Raw genomic sequence first — 26858 nt, 5'->3', positions numbered from 1 at the left:
CACATCTAAAGCCGAATTGATGGTTTGGTACAGCCTTAGCAAAGTCCTCAAATTCGAATAAGCGGGCATTAAGAGGTTATTCAAAGATCTTCGAGAAACCAGAGAGGTTTTTATTTAGTTGTGTTCACTCGTGAACAATGGCAGCAACTGACGATTGTAGAAACAACAACAACAACAACAACGCCGGCTACCCTCGTTTAATTTCCTATTACTTATCAACATTAGAAAATAGTGTTGACATGTAAAACAAAATGTATAATAATAATTTTGATACTATATATGATATTCAGAATTGTGTGTCTGGTGTGTTTGTTCTTAAACTTAAGTATATTGCACGGACTTCTTGAACATATTGAACTGACTGTGCTGTTTGAAGAGTTCGGGGTGACGACAGCAAGGCGTGACTTTTGGTAAATGAAGTGCTGACAAAAATAAGGCGTGACTTTTGGTAAGTGTATCCATGAATGACATTATTATTGACAGGAATGCGACCATCTTCCTGCTAAGCACCAAAGATGTGTGCTGTTGAATTATGTCAAGTATTGATATGGCATCAGGGCAAAGGTGTCTGCTGCTCCTCCCGTATCTGCGTTTGAGGGTTACGGAGTTGTCTTTCCTTCTGCTGAACGCAAAGGCTCTCGTGGAACTGCTTCAGATGCCTCTCCGCTGTGTTGCTGGTACGTGTAGTATCCGTAGTGTTCTTTGCCTGCACAACCTGGCTGTATGTCTTCTTTTTATACATTCTGAGTTGGAGTTGGCGCCAACTGCTGCTGTTGATTTTGCCTTTGTAGGTGGCAACATGCTTACCCTGACAATTTTCGCACATTGCCTCGGTGTCTTTCGACTTGCCACACTCAGTCCCTATCTGGCTGCCACCACACATCAGGCAGGCAAATGTCTGCTTAGTGCTATAATACAGTACTAGAAGTACTGTGTTGCAATAATATCGATATACACACCTATCAACTGCGTAACGAGGGAGGCTTTCGTGTGATTATAAAGCATCTACATCATACGACCCCGTTAAAAGCTGGAAAAACTATTTGTGCGCCTCCAAACACCGGTTCACACGCATACTGCTAAATCAATTTGAGGTCGAGCTCACACCGGATCCATTAACTAATGAGAGGATATTACTACTTAAATCCCCGGGTAACCAGCACAATATCGAGGTCATATTGGAACCGGTACACTGTAATCGCTGCCAGGCGTTTGACCATAGTCTACTATTGCCGTCGCCCGTTCGTCTGTCTCAAATGTGGGCAAGCACACCCCATGTACCCCATGCATGCGCAAAATATATCAATTCATCATGTTTCAAATTACAAAGGTTGCAGCAGCAACAGCAGAAACATCATCAGCAGCAGCAAGAACAGCGGCAGCAGCAGCAGCAGTAACAGCTTAAATCATATACCATCAACAACAGAATCATGAGCAGCAGCAAAAGCAACAAACCAGATACTCAAATATACAAGCCGCCAATGGGAAGCTCAACAGCGCCAAGTACAACCAAACCAAAATTGCCGTTTTCATAGACAAAAACAAGAGGAGAATGCATCAAAATGTCAAGAACAACCACAGAGTGTATCGGCAAAACAACGACAAGAATAGCCACGCGAACACTAAAACAATCAGCAGCGTCACCAGTTAAATGACCCACAACTAAATTGTAATTGACCATGTCCCACCACTGCAGCAAAAACAAGACACTCCTGGAGTATGTAACTTGTCGTCAACGCCTGTGTTTTCAAGCTAATGCCCAGGTAAGTTTGGGTGTGCTGCATGGTATTGTCTCTTTTTAACTAATTTTTCGAAGTGATTAATGTATGTCTGGTTTTCCCAGATTGCGGTGGTATGATCAGCATACGTAGAGAGCATCATGCGGTTTTCGTTGAACTGACTGTATTCGTTGAGGTCAACGGCATGTCAGATGAGAAGATTTTGTACAGGATTGGCCCCAGTCTACTGCTTTAGAATACTCCAGCTGTAATTGGACACCGTCGCTGCACTTTACTACAAAGCTACGCTCATGCAGGTAAGTCTGAGGTATATTGCAGAAATTCGTCGGTGGTAATTTGATTAATTTGCAGAGCCACTGTGCCAAACTCGGTCAGTGCTGGCGCTCCTCGAAGGCTCTCAGAGTGAATTGTGAGATTCGAGAAAGTTACTGTTGCGTGCCATGTTTACGCCTGAACCCAAACTGTTAATTAGGCACGGCTTTGGCAAATTCCTCAAGTTCAAAGAGCCGGGCCAGCAGAAGTTTTCCGACTGTAGAAAAAAATCGCCAGGTAGGCCGGAAATATTTTCTTATTGTTTTAACCCTAGGAACATTTGAAAATAGTGTTGACATGTGTGTTCATTGTTGTATTTGGGTACATATCGATAGTAAAATTAAAGGGCCACATTGCCGTACAAAAGAAACAGGTTGGCAGGGTTAGCGAGACCACAATTTAATGTGACCACATTTTCCACAAGGTGGCGTTTTATGGGCTACGGAGAAGTTGCCACATGATAAAGAACTAAAAGTGAGGCAGATCAGTTCTTGGCGGTTAATTTTTCATATGGTGCGATCGATGTTTTAAATTTCTATGGAAGTGTATAAACCCTCCATCATATTTTTTTTTACTTTGTGGAATAGAATTTGACGTGTGTTCATATAAATAATGTTTAAATTGTGCTAATTTTGTGTTAAGTGTTTAGGTGGCCGACGGCAGGTCATGTCATTTTTTTTTCTGCACTGTTCCCAATGGAACACTGGCAGCAACTGACGACTATAAAAAACAGTTGCCAGCTAGCCCTCATTTATTCATCCATTACTATAATCGCAGCAACCTTTGAGAATAGTGTTGACAGTTTAACAAAAGTAAAAACAATTCTGACAAAAAGTACAGAATTGTGTGTCTGGTGTGTTTCTTCTTGTATTTAAGTAACTTGCACGAACTTTTTTGACATCATGGGGCGACTGGACTTCCTGGACGTTTTAAACAAACTTGACTATATAACTCGGACTGACTGGACTTCATGTACGGACTTGACTTTGCGTATTTACTTGGACATCTTGGACTGAGGCGTGACTTCTGGTAAGTTCGAGCTCACACAGGATCCATTAACCAATAAGAGGATATTGCTACTTAAGTCCCCGGGTAACCAGCACAATATCTAGGTCATATTGGAACCGGTACACTGTCATCGCTGCCAGGCGTTTGATCATAGTCTATTATTGCCGTCGCCCGTTCGTCTGTCTCAAATGTGGGCAAGCACACCCCATGTACACCATGCATGCGCAAAATATATCAATTCATCATGTTTCAAATTACAAAGGTTGCAGCAGCTTGAATCAAATAGTAAATATCAATACCACAGTACGCCAGTCAAAAAGCAACACACAGCAGCAGCAACTGCAGAAACATCATCATCTTCAGCAGTAACAGCGGCAGCAGTAGCAGTAACAGCTAATCATATACCACCAACAACAGAATCATGAGCCGCAGCAAATCCAACAAACCAGATACTCAAATATAAAAGCCGCCAATGGGAAGCTCAACAGCGCCAAATACAACCAAACCAAAATTGCCGTTTTCATAGACAAAAACAAGAGGAGAATGCATTAAAATGTCAAGAACAACCACAGAGTGTATCGGCAAAACAACGACAAGAATAGCCACGCCAACACTGAAACAATCAGCAGCGTCACCAGTAAAATGACCCACAACTAAATTGTAATTGACCATGTCCCACCACTGCAGCAAAAACAAGACACTCCTGGAGTATGTAACCTGTACTCAACGCCTGTGTTTTCAAGCTAATGCCCAGGTAAGTTTGGGTGTGCTGCATGGTATTGTCTCTTTTTGATTAATTTTTCGAAGTGGTTAATGTATGTCTGGTTTTCCCAGATTGCGGTGGTCGGGATGTTTTCGGCACACATTATCACCGTGTCATTAGCATAAGTAGCGAGCATCATGCGGTTTTCGTTAAACTGACTGTATTCATTGAGGTCAGCGGCATGTCGGATGAGAAGATTTTGTACAGGACTGGCCCAGTCTACTGCCTTTACTACCTTCATTTTTTTTTTTTTTCTGACACATTTCATTTTGGCAGTCCGCAGCCCACGTCCGACACTCAAATTCAAAGTGATGACCAACAAAAGTTGCAAAGAATGGCCTGCGTATGTATTACAGGAGCTATGCGCACCTGCCCAACAATGGCCCTTGAAGCCTTAATGGAGCTCACACCACTCCACCATATCATAAGGCTCAAGCAGAAAGCCACGCTTTTAAGGATATCGGCAGCAGAAGTTGGGAGCAACCATATCCTAAGCCTTTAAGATGCCCAACTTCTTTCAAACGAACTACCCCTGCTGACGCAACCTAGGGACGAAATGGTAGCCGAATACATATTCACACATATTCGAGCGAAATTTCATAGTTCGTATGAGTAGTAAAAGGGAATGAACAACTCTGGATGAAGTCCATCCCACGAAACCGCCTTGGAGTGGTGGGTCCTCGGGTATTCTACCATGAATCCCTGGGACGAACACCAGCATATTTCTGGCTGAGGTTTTTTAAGCTGTGTTCACAAAGGAACATTGGAAGCAACTGACGACTAGTAATATAATCGTCAGCTGCCCTTATATATTTTCACATTACTTAAACCTAGCAACATCTGAAAATATTGATGACATGTAATACAAAGTGTGTAAAACAATTCACACAAAAATGTACAGAATTGTGTGTCTGGTGTGTTTCTTCTTGTATTTAACTAACTTGCACGGACTTCTTTGACATCATGGGGCGACTGGACTGTTTTTTTCAGTTGTGTTCCCAATGGAACATTGGCAGCAACTGACGACTGTATAAAACAATAGCCAGTTAGCCCTAATTTATTTTCACATTATTATGATCTCAGCAACTTTCGAAAATAGTGTTGACAGTTTAAACAAATGTGTAAAAACAATTCTAAAAAAATTTTCAGAATTGTGTGTCTGATGTGTTTCATCTAGAATCTTGGCATATTGCACGACTTCTTGGACATCTTAAACCGACTTGACTGTGTGGACTGACTGGACATCTATGTTTCTCGGACTGACTGGACTTCATGTACGGACTTGACTTTACATGTTGACTTGGGCATCTTGAACTGAGTATACTGTTTGAAGTGTTCAGGGTGACGACAGCATGGCGTGACTTCTGGTATATGTTTCCTTCTTGACTGTGTTCCTTGGACTGAGTGGACTTCATGTGTTAACTTGAAACAGGTTGGCAGGGTTAGCGAGACCACAATTTAATGTGACCACATTTTCCACAAGGTGGCGATTTGTGGGCTAGGGAGAAGTTGCCACATGATAAAGAACTAAAAGTGAGGCAGATCAGTTCTTGGCGGTTAATTTTTCATATGGTGCGATCGAGGTTTTAAATTTCTATGGAAGTGTATAAACCCTCCATCATATTTTTTTTTACTTTGTGGAATAGAATTTGACGTGTGTTCATATAAATAATGTTTAAATTGTGCTAATTTTGTATTAAGTGTTTGGTGGCCGACGGCAGGTCATGCCATTTTTTTCTTCACTGTTCCCAATGGAACACTGGCAGCAACTGACGACTATAAAAACCAGTTGCCAGCTAGCCCTCATTTATTCATCCATTACTACAATCTCAACAACCTTTGAGAATAGTGTTGACAGTTTAACAAAATGTAAAAACAATTCTGACAAAAAGTACAGAATTGTGTGTCTGGTGTGTTTCTTCTTGTATTTAAGTAACTTGCACGAACTTTTTTGACATCATGGGGCGACTGGACTGAATGGACCGACTGGACTTCCTGGACTTCTTAAACAAACTTGACTATATAACTCGGACTGACTGGACTTCGTGTACGGACTTGACTTTGCGTATTTACTTGGACATCTTGAACTGAGGCGTGACTTCAGGTAAGTTCGAGCTCACACAGGATCCATTAACCAATAAGAGCATATTTCAACTTAAATCCCCGGCTAACCAGCACAATATCGCGGTCATATTGGAACCGGTACACTGTCATCGCTGCCAGGCGTTTGACCATAGTCTACTATTGCCGTCGCCCGTTCGTCTGTCCCAAATGTGGGCGAGCACACCCCATGTACCCCATGCATGCGCAAAATATATCAATTCATCAATTACAATACAATACATTGCAGCAGCTTGAAACAAATAGTAAATATCAATACCACAGTACGCCAGTCAAATGCAACACACAGCAGCAGCAACAGCAGAAACATCATCAGAAGCAGCAAGAACAGCGGCAGCAGCAGCAGTAACAGCTTAAATCATAAACCATCAACAACAGAATCATGAGCAGCAACAAATACAACAAACCAGCTACTCAAATATAAAAGCCACCAATGGGAAGCTCAACAGCGCCAAGTACAACCAAACCAAAATTGCCGTGTTCATAGACAAAAACAAGAGGAGAATGCATCAAAATGACAAAAAACCACAGAGGAGAAAACAACGACAAGAATAGCCACGCCAACACAAAAACTAATCAGCATCGTCACCAGTAAAATAACCTACACCTAAATTGTAATTGACCAGGTCCCACCACTGCGGCAAAAACAAGACACTCCTGGAGTATGCAAGCTGTACTCAACGCCTGCAACAAGTTCCAACAGCAGAAGAAACAACTTGAGCAACCAAGCCAAAAACATCGACAGCAGGAAACAGTAAATAACAGCACTAAAACCATTTCAAATTGACTCCCTCCTGGCAGGAAGTGCTGTTGAAGCTGCTGCGTGTAGCGTGGCCTTTGAAGACGTTTTGGCTCGTTTGGCTGCATAAGGAGAAACTCTGCTTCCGGGTTTTTGTGTGACGATAGGGAGTTCACGAACCGGCTACTGGTTGTTTGGTACACTTCTTCCACTGTTTTCAAGCTAATGCCTAGGTAAGTTTGGGATGTGCTGCATGGTATTGTCTCTTTTTGAATAATTTTTCGAAGTGATTAATGTATATCTGGTTTTCCCAGATTGTGGTGGTCGGGATATCTGCGGCACACATGATTACCGTATCATCGCCATACGTAGAGAGCATCATGCGGGTTTCGTTGAACTGACTGTATTCATTGAGGTCAGCGGCATGTCGGATGAGAAGATTTTGTACAGGATTGGCCCCAATATACTGACTTGGAATACTCCAGCTGTAATTGGATACTGTCGCTGCACTTTACTACAATGCTATGCTCATGCAGGTAAGTATGAAGTATATTGAGGAAATTCTTCAGTTGTGATTTGAATAATTTGCAGAGCCACTGTGCCAAACTCGGTCAAAGGCTTCAATGTCGATGAAGACGGCTGAGCAGAGCTGGCGCTTCTCGAAGGCTCTCAGAATGAATTGTGAGATTCGAGAAAGTTACTGTTGCGTGCCATGTTTACGCCTGAACCCAAACTGATAATTAGGCACGGCTTTGGCAAATTCCTCAAGTTCAAAGAGCCGGGCCAGCAGAAGTTTTTCGACTGTAGAAAAAAATCGTCAGGTAGGCCGGAAATATTTTCTTATTGTTTTAACCCTAGGAACATTTGAAAATAGTGTTGACATGTGTGTTCATTGTTGTATTTGGGTACATATCGATAGTAAAATTAAAGGGCCACATTGCCGTACAAAAGAAACAGGTTGGCAGGGTTAGCGAGACCACAATTTAATGTGACCACATTTAAGTGACCACATTTAATGTGACCACATTTTCCACAAGGTGGCGTTTTATGGGCTAGGGAGAAGTTGCCACATGATAAAGAACTAAAAGTGAGGCAGATCAGTTCTTGGCGGATAATTTTTCATATGGCGATCGATGTTTTAAATTTCTATGGAAGTGCATAAGCCCCCCACCATATTTTTTTTTTACTTTGTGGAATAGAATTCTACGTGTGTTCGTATAAATAATGTTTAAATTGTGCTAATTTTGTGTTAAGTGCTTAGGTGGCCGACGGCAGGTCATGCCATTTTTTTTCTTCACTGTTCCCAATGGAACACTGGCAGCAACTGACGACTATAAAAAACTGTCGCCAGCTAGCCCTCATTTATTCATCCATTACTACAATCTCAACAACCTTTGAGAATAGTGTTGACAGTTTAACAAAATGTAAAAACAATTCTGACAAAAAGTACAGAATTGTGTGTCTGGTGTGTTTCTTCTTGTATTTAAGTAACTTGCACGAACTTTTTTGACATCATGGGGCGACTGGACTGAATGGACCGACTGGACTTCCTGGACTTCTTAAACAAACTTGACTATATAACTCGGACTGACTGGACTTCGTGTACGGACTTGACTTTGCGTATTTATTTGGACATCTTTAACTGAGGCGTGACTTCAGGTAAGTTCGAGCTCACACAGGATCCATTAACCAATAAGAGCATATTTCAACTTAAATCCCCGGCTAACCAGCACAATATCTAGGTCATATTGGAACCGGTACACTGTCATCGCTGCCAGGCGTTTGACCATAGTCTACTATTGCCGTCGCCCGTTCGTCTGTCTCAAATGTGGGCGAGCACACCCCATGTACCCCATGCATGCGCAAACTATATCAATTCATCATGTTTCAAATTACAAAGGTTGCAGCAGCTTGAATCAAATAGTAAATATCAATACCACAGTACGCCAGTCAAAAAGCAACACACAGCAGCAGCAACAGCAGAAACATCATCAGAAGCAGCAAGAACAGCGGCAGCAGCAGCAGTAACAGCTTAAATCATAAACCATCAACAACAGAATCATGAGCAGCAGCAAATACAACAAACCAGATACTTAAATATAAAAGCCACCAATGGGAAGCTCAACAGCGCCAAGTACAACCAAACCAAAATTTCCGTGTTCATAGACAAAAACAAGAGGAGAATATATCAAAATGTCAAGAACAACGACAAGAGTAGCCACGCCAACACACAAAATAATCAGCATCGTCACCAGTAAAATGACTTACACCTAAATTGTAATTGACCAGGTCCCACCACTGCGGCAAAAACAAGACACTCCTGGAATATGCAAGCTGTACTCAACGCCTGCAACAGAAGCTCCAGCAGGAGAAGAAACAACTTGAGCAACCAAGCCAAAAACATCGACAGCAGGAAACAGTAAATAAATCGCAGCAAGGAAGGCTACAATAACACCAGCGACAAAACTGCCTTCAGTAGTGCTAACAAGGAAAGTCACTCCTGAATTGTGAGATTCGAGAAAGTTACTGTTGCGTACCACGTTTACGCCTGAACCCAAACTGTTAATTAGGCACGGCTTTGGCAAATTCCTCAAGTTCAAAGAGCCGGGCCAGCAGAAGTTTTCCGACTGTAGAAAAAAATCGCCAGGTAGGCCGGAAATATTTTCTTATTGTTTTAACCCTAGGAACATTTGAAAATAGTGTTGACATGTGTGTTCATTGTTGTATTTGGGTACATATCGATAGTAAAATTAAAGGGCCACATTGCCGTACAAAAGAAACAGGTTGGCAGGGTTAGCGAGACCACAATTTAATGTGACCACATTTTCCACAAGGTGGCGTTTTATGGGCTACGGAGAAGTTGCCACATGATAAAGAACTAAAAGTGAGGCAGATCAGTTCTTGGCGGTTAATTTTTCATATGGGGCGATCGATGTTTTAAATTTCTATGGAAGTGTATAAACCCTCCATCATATTTTTTTTTTACTTTGTGGAATAGAATTTGACGTGTGTTCATATAAATAATGTTTAAATTGTGCTAATTTTGTATTAAGTGTTTGGTGGCCGACGGCAGGTCATGCCATTTTTTTCTGCACTGTTCCCAATGGAACACTGGCAGCAACTGACGACTATAAGAAACAGTTGCCAGCTAGACCTCATTTATTCATCCATTACTACAATCGCAGCAACCTTTGAGAATAGTGTTGACAGTTTAACAAAATGTAAAAACAATTCTGACAAAAAGTACAGAATTGTGTGTCTGGTGTGTTTCTTCTTGTATTTAAGTAACTTGCACGAACTTTTTTGACATCATGGGGCGACTGGACTGAATGGACCGACTGGACTTCCTGGACTTTTTAAACAAACTTGACTATATAACTCGGACTGACTGGACTTCCTGTACGGACTTGACTTTGCGTATTTACTTGGACACCTTGGACTGAGGCGTGACTTCAGGTAAGTTCGAGCTCACACAGGATCCATTAACCAATAAGAGCATATTGCAACTTAAATCCCCGGTTAACCAGCACAATATCGAGGTCATATTGGAACCGGTACACTGTCATCGCTGCCAGGCGTTTGACCATAGTCTACTATTGCCGTCGCCCGTTCGTCTATCTCAAATGTGGGCAAGCACACCCCATGTACCCCATGCATGCGCAAAATATATCAATTCATCATGTTTCAAATTACAATACAATACATTGCAGCAGCTTGAATCAAATAGTAAATATCAATACCACAGTACGCCAGTCAAAAAGCAACACACAGCAGCAGCAACAGCAGAAACATCAGCAGAAGCAGCAAGAACAGCGGCAGCAGCAGCAGTAACAGCTTAAATCATAAACCATCAACAACAGAATCATGAGCAGCAGCAAATACAACAAACCAGATACTCAAATATAAAAGCCACCAATGGGAAGCTCAACAGCGCCAAGTACAACCAAACCAAAATTTCCGTGTTCATAGACAAAAACAAGAGGAGAATGTATCAAAATGACAAAAACAACGACAAGAGTAGCCACGCCAACACACAAATAATCAGCATCGTCACCAGTAAAATGACTTACACCTAAATTGTAATTGACCAGGTCCCACCACTGCGGCAAAAACAAGACACTCCTGGAATATGCAAGCTGTACTCAACGCCTGCAACAGAAGCTCCAGCAGGAGAAGAAACAACTTGAGCAACCAAGCCAAAAACATCGACAGCAGGAAACAGTAAATAAATCGCAGCAAGGAAGGCTACAATAACACCAGCGACAAAACTGCCTTCAGTAGTGCTAACAAGGAAAGTCACTCCTGAATTGTGAGATTCGAGAAAGTTACTGTTGCGTACCACGTTTACGCCTGAACCCAAACTGTTATTTAGGCACGGCTTTGGCAAATTCCTCAAGTTCAGAGAGCCGGGCCAGCAGAAGTTTTCCGACTGTAGAAAAAAATCGCCAGGTAGGCCGGAAATATTTTCTTATTGTTTTAACCCTAGGAACATTTGAAAATAGTGTTGACATGTGTGTTCATTGTTGTATTTGGGTACATATCGATAGTAAAATTAAAGGGTCACATTGCCGTACAAAAGAAACAGGTTGGCAGGGTTAGCGAGACCACAATTTAATGTGACCACATTTTCCACAAGGTGGCGTTTTGTGGGCTAGGGAGAAGTTGCCACATGATAAAGAACTAAAAGTGAGGCAGATCAGTTCTTGGCGGTTAATTTTTCATATGGTGCGATCGATGTTTTAAATTTCTATGGAAGTGCATAAACCCTCCACCATATTTTTTTTTTACTTTGTGGAATAGAATTTGACGTGTGCTCGTATAAATAATGTTTAAATTGTGCTAATTTTGTATTAAGTGTTTGGTGGCCGACGGCAGGTCATGCCATTTTTTTCTTCACTGTTCCCAATGGAACACTGGCAGCAACTGACGACTATAAAAACCAGTTGCCAGCTAGCCCTCATTTATTCATCCATTACTACAATCTCAACAACCTTTGAGAATAGTGTTGACAGTTTAACAAAATGTAAAAACAATTCTGACAAAAAGTACAGAATCGTGTGTCTGGTGTGTTTCTTCTTGTATTTAAGTAACTTGCACGAACTTTTTTGACATCATGGGGCGACTGGACTGAATGGACCGACTGGACTTCCTGGACTTCCTGGACTTCTTAAACAAACTTGACTATATAACTCGGACTGACAGGACTTCGTGTACGGACTTGACTTTGCGTATTTACTTGGACATCTTGAACTGAGGCGTGACTTCAGGTAAGTTCCAGCTCACACAGGATCCATTAACCAATAAGAGCATATTTCAACTTAAATCCCCGGCTAACCAGCACAATATCGCGGTCATATTGGAACCGGTACACTGTCATCGCTGCCAGGCGTTTGACCATAGTCTACTATTGCCGTCGCCCGTTCGTCTGTCCCAAATGTGGGCGAGCACACCCCATGTACCCCATGCATGCGCAAAATATATCAATTCATCAATTACAATACAATACATTGCAGCAGCTTGAAACAAATAGTAAATATCAATACCACAGTACGCCAGTCAAATGCAACACACAGCAGCAGCAACAGCAGAAACATCATCAGAAGCAGCAAGAACAGCGGCAGCAGCAGCAGTAACAGCTTAAATCATAAACCATCAACAACAGAATCATGAGCAGCAGCAAATACAACAAACCAGCTACTCAAATATAAAAGCCACCAATGGGAAGCTCAACAGCGCCAAGTACAACCAAACCAAAATTGCCGTGTTCATAGACAAAAACAAGAGGAGAATGCATCAAAATGACAAAAACAACGACAAGAATAGCCACGCCAACACAAAAATAATCAGCATCGTCACCAGTAAAATAACCTACACCTAAATTGTAATTGACCAGGTCCCACCACTGCGGCAAAAACAAGACACTCCTGGAGTATGCAAGCTGTACTCAACGCCTGCAACAGAAGTTCCAACAGCAGAAGAAACAACTTGAGCAACCAAGCCAAAAACATCGACAGCAGGAAACAGTAAATAACAGCACTAAAACCAATACAAATTGACTCCCTCCTGGCAGGAAGTGCTCTTGAAGCTGCTGTGTGTAGCGTGGCCTTTGAAGACGTTTTGGCTCGTATGGCTGCATAAGGAGGAATTCTGCTTCCGGGTTTTTGTGTGACGACAGGGAGTTCACGAACCGGCTGCTGGCTGTTTAGTACACTTCCTCCACTGTTTTCAAGCTAATGCCCAGGTAAGTTTGGGATGGGCTGCATGGTATTGTCTCTTTTTAATTAATTTTTCGAAGTGATTAATGTATATCTGGTTTTCCCAGATTGCGGTGGTCGGGATATCTGCGGCACACATTATTACCGTGTCATCAGCATACGTAGAGAGCATCATGCGGCTTTCGTTGAAATGACTATTCATTGAGGTCAGCGGCATGTCGGATGAGAAGATTTTGTACAGGATTGGCCCCAGTCTACTGCCTTAGAATACTCCAGCTGTAATTGGATACCGTCGCTGCACTTTACTACAAAGCTACGCTCATGCAGGTAAGTCTGAGGTATATTGCAGAAATTCGTCGGTGGTAATTTGATTAATTTGCAGAGCCACTGTGCCAAACTCGGTCAAAGGCTTCAATGTCGATGAAGACGGCTGAGCAGTGTTGGCGCTCCTCGAAGGCTCTCAGAATGAATTGTGAGATTCGAGAAAGTTACTGTTGCGTGCCATGTTTACGCCTGAACCCAAACTGATAATTAGGCACGGCTTTGGCAAATTCCTCAAGTTCAAAGAGCCGGGCCAGCAGAAGTTTTTCGACTGTAGAAAAAAATCGTCAGGTAGGCCGGAAATATTTTCTTATTGTTTTAACCCTAGGAACATTTGAAAATAGTGTTGACATGTGTGTTCATTGTTGTATTTGGGTACATATCGATAGTAAAATTAAAGGGCCACATTGCCGTACAAAAGAAACAGGTTGGCAGGGTTAGCGAGACCACAATTTAATGTGACCACATTTAATGTGACCACATTTAATGTGACCACATTTTCCACAAGGTGGCGTTTTATGGGCTAGGGAGAAGTTGCCACATGATAAAGAACTAAAAGTGAGGCAGATCAGTTCTTGGCGGATAATTTTTCATATGGCGATCGATGTTTTAAATTTCTATGGAAGTGCATAAGCCCTCCACCATATTTTTTTTTACTTTGTGGAATAGAATTTGACGTGTGTTCGTATAAATAATGTTTAAATTGTGCTAATTTTGTGTTAAGTGCTTAGGTGGCCGACGGCAGGTCATGCCATTTTTTTTCTTCACTGTTCCCAATGGAACACTGGCAGCAACTGACGACTATAAAAAACTGTCGCCAGCTAGCCCTCATTTATTCATCCATTACTACAATCTCAACAACCTTTGAGAATAGTGTTGACAGTTTAACAAAATGTAAAAACAATTCTGACAAAAAGTACAGAATTGTGTGTCTGGTGTGTTTCTTCTTGTATTTAAGTAACTTGCACGAACTTTTTTGACATCATGGGGCGACTGGACTGAATGGACCGACTGGACTTCCTGGACTTCTTAAACAAACTTGACTATATAACTCGGACTGACTGGACTTCGTGTACGGACTTGACTTTGCGTATTTATTTGGACATCTTTAACTGAGGCGTGACTTCAGGTAAGTTCGAGCTCACACAGGATCCATTAACCAATAAGAGCATATTTCAACTTAAATCCCCGGCTAACCAGCACAATATCGCGGTCATATTGGAACCGGTACACTGTCATCGCTGCCAGGCGTTTGACCATAGTCTACTATTGCCGTCGCCCGTTCGTCTGTCTCAAATGTGGGCGAGCACACCCCATGTACCCCATGCATGCGCAAAATATATCAATTCATCATGTTTCAAATTACAATACAATACATTGCAGCAGCTTGAAACAAATAGTAAATATCAATACCACAGTACGCCAGTCAAATGCAACACACAGCAGCAGCAACAGCAGAAACATCATCAGAAGCAGCAAGAACAGCGGCAGCAGCAGCAGTAACAGCTTAAATCATAAACCATCAACAACAGAATCATGAGCAGCAGCAAATACAACAAACCAGCTACTCAAATATAAAAGCCACCAATGGGAAGCTCAACAGCGCCAAGTACAACCAAACCAAAATTGCCGTGTTCATAGACAAAAACAAGAGGAGAATGCATCAAAATGACAAAAACAACGACAAGAATAGCCACGCCAACACAAAAATAATCAGCATCGTCACCAGTAAAATAACCTACACCTAAATTGTAATTGACCAGGTCCCACCACTGCGGCAAAAACAAGACACTCCTGGAGTATGCAAGCTGTACTCAACGCCTGTAACAGAAGTTCCAACAGCAGAAGAAACAACTTGAGCAACCAAGCCAAAAACATCGACAGCAGGAAACAGTAAATAAATCGCAGCAAGGAAGGCTACAACAACACCAGCGACAAAACTGCCTTCAGTAGTGCTAACAAGGAAAGTCACTCCTGAATTGTGAGATTCGAGAAAGTTACTGTTGCGTACCATGTTTACGCCTGAACCCAAACTGTTAATTAGGCACGGCTTTGGCTAATTCCTCAAGTTCAAAGAGCCGGGCCAGCAGAAGTTTTCCGACTGTAGAAAAAAATCGCCAGGTAGGCCGGAAATATTTTCTTATTGTTTTAACCCTAGGAACATTTGAAAATAGTGTTGACATGTGTGTTCATTGTTGTATTTGGGTACATATCGATAGTAAAATTAAAGGGTCACATTGCCGTACAAAAAAACAGGTTGGCAGGGTTAACGAGACCACAATTTAATGTGACCATATTTTCCACAAGGTGGCGTTTTGTGGGCTAGGGAGAAGTTGTTATAAAGGACTAAAAGTGAGGCAGATCAGTTCTTGGCGGTTAATTTTTCATATGGTGCGATCGAGGTTTTAAATTTCTATGGAAGTGCATATATTATCATATTTTTTTTACTTTGTGGAATAGAATTTGACGTGTGTTCGTATAAATAATGTTTAAATTGTGCTAATTTTGTATTAAGTGTTTGGTGGCCGACGGCAGGTCATGCCATTTTTTTCTTCACTGTTCCCAATGGAACACTGGCAGCAACTGACGACTATAAAAACCAGTTGCCAGCTAGCCCTCATTTATTCATCCATTACTACAATCTCAACAACCTTTGAGAATAATGTTGACAGTTTAACAAAATGTAAAAACAATTCTGACAAAAAGTACAGAATTGTGTGTCTGGTGTGTTTCTTCTTGTATTTAAGTAACTTGCACGAACTTTTTGACATCATTGGGCGACTGGACTGAATGGACTGACTGGACTTCCTGGACTTCTTAAACAAACTTGACTATATAACTCGGACTGACTGGACTTCGTGTACGGACTTGACTTTGCGTATTTACTTGGACATCTTGGACTGAGGCGTGACTTCAGGTAAGTTCGAGCTCACACAGGATCCATTAACCAATAAGAGGATATTGCTACTTAAATCCCCGGGTAACCAGCACAATATCGAGGTCATATAATAGATCAATTCATCATGTTTCAAATTACAAAGGTTGCAGCAGCTTGAATCAAATAGTAAATATCAATACCACAGTACTCCAGTCAAAAAGAAACACACAGTAGCAGCAACAGCAGAAACATCATCATCTTCAGCAAGAACAGCGGCAGCAGCAGCAGTAATAGCTTAAATCATAAACCATCAACAACAGAATCATGAGCAGCAGCAAATAAATGAACCAGCTCAAAAGCGCCAAGTACAACCAAACCAAAATTTCCGTTTTCATAGACAAAAACAAGAGGAGAATCCATCAAAATGACAAAAACAACGACAAGAATAGCCACGCCAACACAAAAATAATCAGCAGCGTCACCTGTAAAATGACCTACACCTAAATTCTAATTGACCAGGTTCCACCACTGCGGCAAAAACAAGAAACTAGGAAGGCTTAAACAACACCCCATGAAGAAAGTCAATTTTAGGCACGTACATTTGAATGAATGCTATAAAATCGCCCCTAACTAACTTTAAAGGAACGTTCAATTCAATATTAACACATTTGCACACAATATATACAAAAGTGTATTTAATTATGCTACTTACATTTTATACTAAACTTTTGTTATAAATAAGACATTTCGAGACACGTTGAAGAATTCAGAGATTTTAGAAAGTTTTGTCAAAGGTTACAAGAATTTCCATATCACTTTTCTATAAAATTTTTTAATAAAACTATAATTTTAAGCCAGACGCTAGCAAGCAGTTACAATACAAAATAACTTTGCTTTGTGTTATAAAATATTTTGTTATGCATTTTATAAAAGTATTAAAGAATTAAAAGTATAACTAATATACGTAAGCTTTCGAACACTATATGGGTAATTTGCCGGTTTTCATATCAACATTTATTTTCCACGCTTCCGTATTGGTTTTGTACTGTTCAAGCAATAAGTATTGAATAAAAGTCAGCAATTCACATTCTACAAGTAAACTTTAATATCATGCTCTTAAAACAGGGTGTCTCCCCGGAGTTGAATTGAGATTGAGATGAGCATTGAGACTGATGACAACGTAAAATAGTCACCTATTATCCTACTTTATTTATCCATTACCTTAATCACAGCAAATTTGGAATATGGCTGAACGTTCCACCTCTGCAATTTCTGATATGGTATGTGCCACACGAAACTCTCTGTCAGTTGCGTTCATTGTTGTATTTGGGTACATATCGATAGTAAAATTAAAGGGCCACATTGCCGTACAAAAAAACAGGTTGGCAGGGTTAACGAGACCACAATTTAATGTGACCACATTTAATGTGACCACATTTTCCACAAGGTGGCGTTTTGTGGGCTAGGGAGAAGTTGTTATAAAGGACTAAAAGTGAGGCAGATCAGTTCTTGGCGGTTAATTTTTCATATGGTGCGATCGAGGTTTTAAATTTCTATGGAAGTGCATATATTATCATATTTTTTTTACTTTGTGGAATAGAATTTGACGTGTGTTCGTATAAATAATGTTTAAATTGTGCTAATTTTGTGAAAAGTGCTTAGGTGGCCGACGGCAGGTCATGACATTTTTTTTCTGCACTGTTCCCAATGGAACAGGCTTAAGCAACACCCCATGAAGAAAGTCAATTTTAAGCAGTTACATTTGAATGAATGCTATAAAATCGCCCCTAACTAACTTTAAAGGAACGTTCAATTAAATATTAACACATTTGCACACAATATATACAAAAGTGTATTTAATTATGCTACTTACATTTTATACTAAACTTTTGTTATAAATAAGACATTTCGAGACACGTTGAAGAATTCAGAGATTTTAGAAAGTTTTGTCAAAGGTTACAAGAATTTCCATATCACTTTTCTATAAAATTTTGTAATTAAACTATAACTTTAAGCCAGACGCTAGCAAGCAGTTACAATACAAAATAACTTTGCTTTGTGTTATAAAATATTTTGTTACGCATTTTATAAAAGTATTAAAGAATTAAAAGTATAACTAATATACGTAAGCTTTCGAACACTATATGGGTAATTTGCCGGTTCTCATATGAGACTGATGACAACGTAAAATAGTCACCTATTATCCTACTTTATTTATTCATTACCTTAATCACAGCAAATTTGGAATATGGCTGAACGTTCCACCTCTGCAATTTCTGATATGGTATGTGCCACACGAAACTCTCTGTCAGTTGCGTTCATTGTTGTATTTGGGTACATATCGATAGTACAATTAAAGGGCCACACTGCCGTACAAAAAAAACAGGTTGGCAGGGTTAGCGAGACCACAATTTAATGTGACCACATTTAATGTGTCCACATTTTCCACAAGGTGGCGTTTTGTGGGCTAGGGAGAAGTTGCCACATGATAAAGAACTAAAAGTGAGGCAGATCAGTTCCTGGCGGTTAATTTTTCATATGTTGCGATCGAGGTTTTAAATTTCTATGGAAGTGCATAAACCCTCCATCATATTTTTTTTACTTTGTGGAATAGAATTTGTCGTGTGTTCGTATAAATAATGTTTAAATTGAGCTAATTTTGTGTTAAGTGTTTAGGTGGCCGACGGCAGGTCATGCCATTTTTTTTCTGCACTGTTCCCAATGGAACACTGGCAGCAACTGACGACTATAAAAAACAATTGCCAGCTAGCCCTCATTTATCCATCCATTAGTACAATCTCGGCAACCTTTGCGAAAAGTGTTGACAGCTTAACAAAATGTAAAAACAATTCTGATAAAAAGTACAGAATTGTGTGTCTGGGGTATTTTTTTTGTATTTAACTAACATGCCCGAACTTCTTTGACATCATTGGGCGACTGGACTGAATGGACTGACTGGACTTCCTGGACTTCTTAAACAAACTTGACTATATAACTCGGACTGACTGGACTTCGTGTACGGACTTGACTTTGCGTATTTACTTGGACATCTTGGACTGAGGCGTGACTTCAGGTAAGTTCGAGCTCACACAGGATCCATTAACCAATAAGAGGATATTGCTACTTAAATCCCCGGGTAACCAGCACAATATCGAGGTCATATAATAGATCAATTCATCATGTTTCAAATTACAAAGGTTGCAGCAGCTTGAATCAAATAGTAAATATCAATACCACAGTACTCCAGTCAAAAAGAAACACACAGTAGCAGCAACAGCAGAAACATCATCATCTTCAGCAAGAACAGCGGCAGCAGCAGCAGTAATAGCTTAAATCATAAACCATCAACAACAGAATCATGAGCAGCAGCAAATACAATGAACCAGATACTCAAAAAAAAAGCGCCAAGTACAACCAAACCAAAATTTCCGTTTTCATAGACAAAAACAAGAGGAGAATCCATCAAAATGACAAAAACAACGACAAGAATAGCCACGCCAACACAAAAATAATCAGCAGCGTCACCTGTAAAATGACCTACACCTAAATTCTAATTGACCAGGTTCCACCACTGCGGCAAAAACAAGAAACTAGGAAGGCTTAAACAACACCCCATGAAGAAAGTCAATTTTAGGCACGTACATTTGAATGAATGCTATAAAATCGCCCCTAACTAACTTTAAAGGAACGTTCAATTCAATATTAACACATTTGCACACAATATATACAAAAGTGTATTTAATTATGCTACTTACATTTTATACTAAACTTTTGTTATAAATAAGACATTTCGAGACACGTTGAAGAATTCAGAGATTTTAGAAAGTTTTGTCAAAGGTTACAAGAATTTCCATATCACTTTTCTATAAAATTTTGTAATTAAACTATAACTTTAAGCCAGACGCTAGCAAGCAGACAAGAATTTAAAAATATTTTTACATTTTAGTTTCATAATATTGACAATAGCTGAAAAGTTTAGTGAGTAAGATTATTACATTTCCATGTACACATATCGACAAAAAGTTACAATACAAAATAACTTTGCTTTGTGTTATAAAACATTTTGTTACGCATTTTATAAAAGTATTAAAGAATTAAAAGTATAACTAATATACGTAAGCTTTCGAACACTATATGGGTAATTTGCCGGTTCTCATATCAACATTTATTTTCCACGCTTCCGTATTGGTTTTGTACTGTTCAAGCAATAAGTGTTGAATAAAAATCAGCAATTCACAGTTGAATTGAGATTGAGGTGAGCATTGAGACTGATGACAACGTAAAATAGTCACCTATTATCCTACTTTATTTATCCATTACCTTAATCACAGCAAATTTGGAATATGGCTGAACGTTCCACCTCTGCAATTTCTGATATGGTATGTGCCACACGAAACTCTCTGTCAGTTGCGTTCATTGTTGTATTTGGGTACATATCGATAGTAAAATTAAAGGGCCACATTGCCGTACAAAAAAACAGGTTGGCAGGGTTAACGAGACCACAATTTAATGTGACCACATTTAATGTGACCACATTTTCCACAAGGTGGCGTTTTGTGGGCTAGGGAGAAGTTGCCACATGATAAAGGACTAAAACTGAGGCAGATCAGTTCCTGGCGGTTAATTTTTCATATGGTGCGATCGATGTTGTAAATTTCTATGGAAGTGCATATATTATCATATTTTTTTTACTTTGTGGAATAGAATTTGACGTGTGTTCGTATAAATAATGCTTAAATTGTGCTAATTTTGTGTAAAGTGCTTAGGTGGCCGACGGCAGGTCATGACATTTTTTTTCAGCACTGTTCCCAATGGAACAGGCTTAAGCAACACCCCATGAAGAAAGTCAATTTTAAGCAGTTACATTTGAATGAATGCTATAAAATCGCCCCTAACTAACTTTAAAGGAACGTTCAATTAAATATTAACACATTTGCACACATTATATACAAAAGTATATTTAATTATACAACTTACATTTTATACTAAACTTTTGTTATAAATAAGACATTTCGAGACACGCTGAAGAATTCAGAGATTTTAGAAAGTTTTGTCAAAGGTTACAAGAATTTCCATATCACTTTTCTATTAAATTTTTTCATAAAACTATAACTTTAAGCCAGACGCTAGCAAGCAGACAAGAATTTAAAAATATTTTTACATTTTAGTTTGATAATATTGACAATAGCTGAAAAGTTTAGTGAGTAAGATTATTACATTTCCATGTACACATATCGACAAAAAGTTACAATACAAAATAACTTTGCTTTGTGTTATAAAACATTTTGTTACGCATTTTATAAAAGTATTAAAGAATTAAAAGTATAACTAATATACGTAAGCTTTCGAACACTATATGGGTAATTTGCCGGTTCTCATATCAACATTTATTTTCCACGCTTCCGTATTGGTTTTGTACTGTTCAAGCAATAAGTGTTGAATAAAAATCAGCAATTCACAGTTGAATTGAGATTGAGGTGAGCATTGAGACTGATGACAACGTAAAATAGTCACCTATTATCCTACTTTATTTATCCATTACCTTAATCACAGCAAATTTGGAATATGGCTGAACGTTCCACCTCTGCAATTTCTGATATGGTATGTGCCACACGAAACTCTCTGTCAGTTGCGTTCATTGTTGTATTTGGGTACATATCGATAGTAAAATTAAAGGGCCACATTGCCGTACAAAAAAACAGGTTGGCAGGGTTAGCGAGACCACAATTTAATGTGACCACATTTAATGTGACCACATTTTCCACAAGGTGGCGTTTTGTGGCCTAGGGAGAAGTTGCCACATTATAAAGAACTAAAAGTGAGGCAGATCAGTTCCTGGCGGTTAATTTTTCATATGGATAGTTTCGCCGTGTTGTACTGTTTGGCAGTCAGGGTTGAGCCGTGAAGCATGGCTTGTGTGTATACAGAATCATAACGTGTTCATTTATTTTATTTCAGCAGAAGGTAGCGCAGAGGCCATAACAAGTGACAGGGCAGACATCCCTATCAGCTTCTTCACGCGTGCGCTATGCTGACGTCGAGCAATAGAAAGCCAGCACCACTAGAATTTGTTTAAGTAGTTGGTACTGCCAAAGCTCAATAAAGTTGAAGTTGCAAAAGATCTGCTGCTTTGTAATTGCAAATACAGGCCTTGGCCAGAGTTGAGTACGATGTCAAGTTTGTTTATCAGTTGTATCGGATGCGATGATTGTGAGCGGTCAGGATTGCTATCTTTGTATTAAATTTTGATAATGTAGACAATAAGTATCCACATCAGCCGTGTAATTGCTGTGTCGATATCATACTTGAGCGTATGAAGGAAACGCAAACTGGTGTAGTTTTATAGCCTTCTGAAGCAGAGAGGGGATTTATAGTATTAATACTGTGATAATGTTGGTCAGAACGCAGATTTTCGCGGAGCCTCAGCAAGCGTCTCAGCAGGGTTTTCTATTTGTTGAGCAGCTTTGCCATAATGCCCGCTTTTTTGGTTCAATTGATGAGACGGTAATTCATCTTTTTGTAGCTGCTGCTGCTGAATACTCCGGGATCTCTGTTGCCTGCCAAGGTTGGAGCGTGCTATGTTGGCCAGAAGATTTTTGGAAGCCTCTTTGTAGGTTGGACATCCTTTGAAACGACACATGATTGCCCGTGCAATTTGCACAATTAAGGCTGTCAATTCTGGTATGTGCACATGTAGTAGAGGGGTGTGGGCCGGCACATTTCATACACACATATGCCCGTAAACAATAATTTTTTGTATGCCCATATTTTTGGCAGCGATAGCACTGCACTGGATCCGACCTTCTGTTTTGGCGCTCAATCACTACGCGCTGGTTTCCCAAGACAGTAAGTGAGTGGATCCTGTCAATAGCTACGTCACTCGTTGATTGAAGTCAACCGCAAACATATTCATAGCATGTTGGGTGCGGGTCATAGCATTTATGTTTCGGATCACAAAACCAAGATTGGTCCAGGTGGTCGGAGTGGTGTGATGCAGGTGTCTTATAACGATTTTATGGAAACGCTCATTATCTATCTGGTACGTATGAAGCTCTTTGTTGTCATCTTTAAGGGAACTTAGCACTTACACTTTTTAGTTATATCAAATTGTTGCTAAATTGTTATTACAATAACATTCTAATTTTTTTTTATTATTGAACTTTTCATTTAGTGTTATATATATATTTTTTTTTGATTTGATTTGATTTGATGCTTTTCAACTGGTCCTTTTTTATTTAATTTTGGATTTAATGCTTCTGATGCTTTGCTTATTTGACAAACCTAACCTATTTGACAAATAGGTTGAAATACAATTTTTGCGAAAAGCGAAAAAAAAAACAATATTTGCAATAGCGTGTACCACTGTAACAGTGTTTGACACCGGCTGAGTACAGCAAACAGCTGTTTGCAGACCAGTCTGGCCAAGGCCTGTATTTGCAATTACAAAGCATCAGATCTTTTGCAACTTCAACTTTATTGAGCTTTGGCAGTACCAACTACTTAAACAAATTCTATTGGTGCTGGCTTTCTATTGCTCGACGTCAGCATAGCGCACGCGTGAAGAAGCTGATAGGGATGTCTGCCCTGTCACTTGTTATGGCCCCTGCGCTACCTTCTGCTGAAATAAAATAAATGAACACGTTATGATTCTGTATACAGACAAGCCATGCTTCACGGCTCAACCCTGACTGCCAAACAGTACAACACGGCAAAACTACCCAAGGCGTTCATCCCAAGGCTCTGGCACGGCTACCTGACTGGAACACATAATCCTTTGTTCTTATATTTCACAGGTTACACTGCCGCTATGAAGACGACCTGTGAGCTCTGCCTTTGCGTTGCATTATGCGCGCCTGGGTGCACCCGCTAAAAATGTATGAAACAAAATGCTTATTATTAGCCTTTTTGTTCCTTTCCATCATATGCATCACACACTCACCTCTACATGTATGGCTGACATGTGATGCGCCTCTGTACGGAGTCTGGCGCGCCATCGAGGGCTATCTTCTTTGGTGTCCTGCTCCGACGCTATCCCGGTCGTCCGATGGAATCTGCAATAGATGATAGGGTGTTTTAGTTGTAGTTTTTATCCATCCGAATTGAAAAAATGTCTCATTGTTATGAAAACATTATTGTAAACACCAGCCAGCTGCAACAGCGTTGCCAGACTGGTCTGCAAACAGCTGTTTGCTGTGCTCAGCCGGTATCAAACACTGGTACAGTGGTACACGCTATTTCAAATATTGATTTTTTTTTCGCTTTTCACAAAAATTGTATTTTAACCTATTTGTCAAATAGGTTAGGTTTGTCAAATAAGCAAAGCATCAAAAGCATTAAATCCAAAATCAAATGAAAAAAGGACCAGTTGAAAAGCATCAAATCAAATCAAATCAAAAAAAAAAAAAAAAAATAACACAAATGAAAAGTTCAATAATAAAAACAAAAATTAAAATGTTATTGTAATAACAATTTAGCAACAATTTGCTATAACTAACAAGTGTGAGTGCTAAGTTCCCTTAAAGATGACAACAAAGAGCCTCATACACACCAGATAGATAATGAGCGTTTTCATAAAATCGTTATAAGACACCTGCATCGCTGCCAAAAATATGGGCATACAAAAAATTATTGTTTGCGGGCATATGTGTGCTTCAATGTCGATGAAGATGGCTGAGCAGTGCTGGCGCTCCTCGAAGCCCCTCATAATGAATTGTGATATTCGGGAAAGTTGCTGTTTCGTGATATGTTTACGCCTGAACCTAAACTATTAATTAGGCACGGCTTTGATAAATTCTTCAAGTTCAAAGAGCCGGGACAATTGAAAATACGGTTGACATGTTTACAAAATAGTGACGCACGCAGCCTGTGTGTCTTTCGACTTTCGACTTTCCATTATATGTTATATGGTGAGTAACTATGATAATACTATCCCTGTTTCACACCACGGTAAATAAATTCATTTGTTTCCCAATTTCCCACCTTTTCAAAAGGTGAGTGACTATGATAATATTATCCAGGTTTCGCATCACGGTAGATAAATTCACAAATTCCTCCACCAAAAGGTACGCGACTATGATATTCTTTACCAGATTTCACTCCACGGTAAATAAATTCACTATTTGCTTCCCAGTTTCACCCCTTTTCAAAAGATGAGTGACTATGATAATATCCCGGTTTCACTCCACGGTAAATAAATTCATTTGCTTCCCAGTTTCCCACCTTTTCGAAAAGTGAGTGACTATGATAATATTATCTAGGTTTCGCATCACGGTAGACAAATCCACTAATTGCTCCACCAAAAGGTACGCGACTATGATATTCTTTACCAGGTTTCACTCCACGGTAAATAAATTCACTATTTGCTTCCAAGTTTCATCCCTTTTCAAAAGATGAGTGACTATGATAATATCCCGGTTTCACTCCACGAGAAATAAATTCACTATTTGTTGCCCAGTTTCCCACCTTTTCGAAAAGTGAGTGACTATGATAATATTATCTAGGTTTCGCATCACGGTAAATAAATTCACTATTTGCTTCCCAGTTTCCGACCTATTCGAAAGGTGAGTGACTATGATAATATTATCGGTGCACCACGGTAATAAGTTCATATTTGCTTCCAATTTCCACTTTTCAAAAGATGGTGACTATGATAATATTATCCGGTTTCACTCCACGGTAAATAAATTCACATTTGCTTCCAGTTCACCCCTTTCAAAGAGACAATAATACGGTTTCACTCCCCGGTAAGTAAATTCACTATTTGCTTCCAGTTCCACCTTCAAAAAAGTACATATAATATTATAGGTTCAACGGTAAATAAATTCACTATTTGGTTCCCAGTTTCCCACCTTTTCGAAGGTGAGTGACTATGATAATATTATCTAGGTTTCACATCACGGTAAAAAATTCACTATTGCCACCAAAAGGTACGCACTATAATATTTTACCAGGTTTCCACGGTTAATAAACATTTGCTTAGTCACCTTAAAAGGACTATGATAATATTATCCCGGTCTCACTCACGGTAAATAAATTCACTATTTGCTTCCCAGTTTCCCACCTTTTCGAAAATGTGACTATGATAATATTATCTAGGTTTCGCATCACGGTAAATAAATTCACTATTTGGTTCCCAGTTTCCCACCTTTTAGAAAGGTGAGTGACTATGATAATATTATCTAGGTTTCGCATCACGGTAGATAAATCCACTTATTGCTCCACCAAAAGGTACGCGACTATGATATTCTTTACTAGGTTTCCCTCCACGGTATATAAATTCTTTCTTTCACAGGTTTTGCTATATTTTTTAATGAGGTGAAACCATAACTGAAAATACAAATTTCGAATTTTCAGTTTTTCACCTTCAAAAAACAATAGCATTGTTTGCCTAAACTCATTTTAGTTGGCTGCCTGCTCACTTAAGGTACCAAATGGTCTTCGACGACCTTTTTTTGGGTTTTTATTTCATTTTGGAAGTCGGCGGCCCGATTTTGTCAGTCCCCGGCCCCCTTCCGATACTATTCTTCAAACTGACGACCTTTTTTTTTTTGGTTTGCTCGCACATTCTGTTTTCTAAGTCGGCGGCCACATCTCAGTCATACCATAACTAAAAATACAAACTTTGACAAAATCGGGCCACTTTTGACAAAGTTATGGCCATTTGCGTCTTTTTTCCCTCAAAAAATAGTTAAAGTGTTAACATTAGTTAGGGGGTCCAGATGACAGTTTCAGATTTAAATGCAGATTTATTCTAGAGGTCAAA

The 26858-nt window shown here is 39.7% G+C and overlaps 4 long non-coding RNA genes across 10 annotated transcripts; 3 read left to right on the top strand and 1 right to left on the bottom strand.

Annotated features, from left to right (window-relative positions):
* The first annotated feature begins 1381 nt into the window (after nt 1-1381).
* Nucleotides 1382-7322, top strand: LOC6569007. 3 transcript variants are annotated; one of them, XR_006246902.1, is made up of 4 exons: nt 1382-1763; nt 1844-2035; nt 2091-2288; nt 6570-6630. It is a non-coding gene; the product is annotated as an uncharacterized LOC6569007 (long non-coding RNA). The 3 variants fall into 3 exon arrangements; XR_006246903.1 differs by lacking the exons at nt 2091-2288; nt 6570-6630 and adding an exon at nt 7274-7322; XR_006246901.1 differs by lacking the exon at nt 6570-6630 and having other exon boundaries at nt 2091-2348.
* Nucleotides 2890-4156, top strand: LOC116805925. Its single transcript, XR_004365459.2, has 3 exons — nt 2890-3080; nt 3152-3813; nt 3894-4156. It is a non-coding gene; the product is annotated as an uncharacterized LOC116805925 (long non-coding RNA).
* A 1915-nt stretch (nt 7323-9237) lies between the features above and the next one.
* On the top strand, nt 9238-16766 carry LOC116805892. 3 transcript variants are annotated; one of them, XR_006246899.1, is made up of 7 exons: nt 9874-10138; nt 10210-11131; nt 12576-12923; nt 13005-13224; nt 13280-13509; nt 14982-15339; nt 16616-16766. It is a non-coding gene; the product is annotated as an uncharacterized LOC116805892 (long non-coding RNA). The 3 variants fall into 3 exon arrangements; XR_006246900.1 differs by lacking the exons at nt 9874-10138; nt 16616-16766 and adding an exon at nt 9238-9329 and having other exon boundaries at nt 10774-11131; nt 14982-15468; XR_004365447.2 differs by lacking the exon at nt 16616-16766 and having other exon boundaries at nt 14982-15468.
* Nucleotides 16767-23551: 6785 nt separating this feature from the next.
* On the bottom strand, nt 23552-24260 carry LOC116806136. 3 transcript variants are annotated; one of them, XR_006246898.1, is made up of 3 exons: nt 24036-24247; nt 23815-23962; nt 23552-23711 (listed from the first exon to the last, which is right to left on the bottom strand). It is a non-coding gene; the product is annotated as an uncharacterized LOC116806136 (long non-coding RNA). The 3 variants fall into 3 exon arrangements; XR_006246897.1 differs by having other exon boundaries at nt 23552-23714; nt 24036-24244; XR_006246896.1 differs by having other exon boundaries at nt 23552-23962; nt 24036-24260.
* Nucleotides 24261-26858: the final 2598 nt, after the last annotated feature.

The sequence above is a fragment of the Drosophila grimshawi genome, unplaced genomic scaffold (genome assembly GCF_018153295.1).
Source record: "Drosophila grimshawi isolate 15287-2541.00 unplaced genomic scaffold, ASM1815329v1 contig_857, whole genome shotgun sequence".
Classification (NCBI taxonomy): Eukaryota; Metazoa; Arthropoda; class Insecta; order Diptera; family Drosophilidae; genus Drosophila; species Drosophila grimshawi.
The sequence above is the reverse complement of the archived record's forward strand: the minus strand, read 5'-3'. Positions and strand labels throughout refer to the sequence as shown.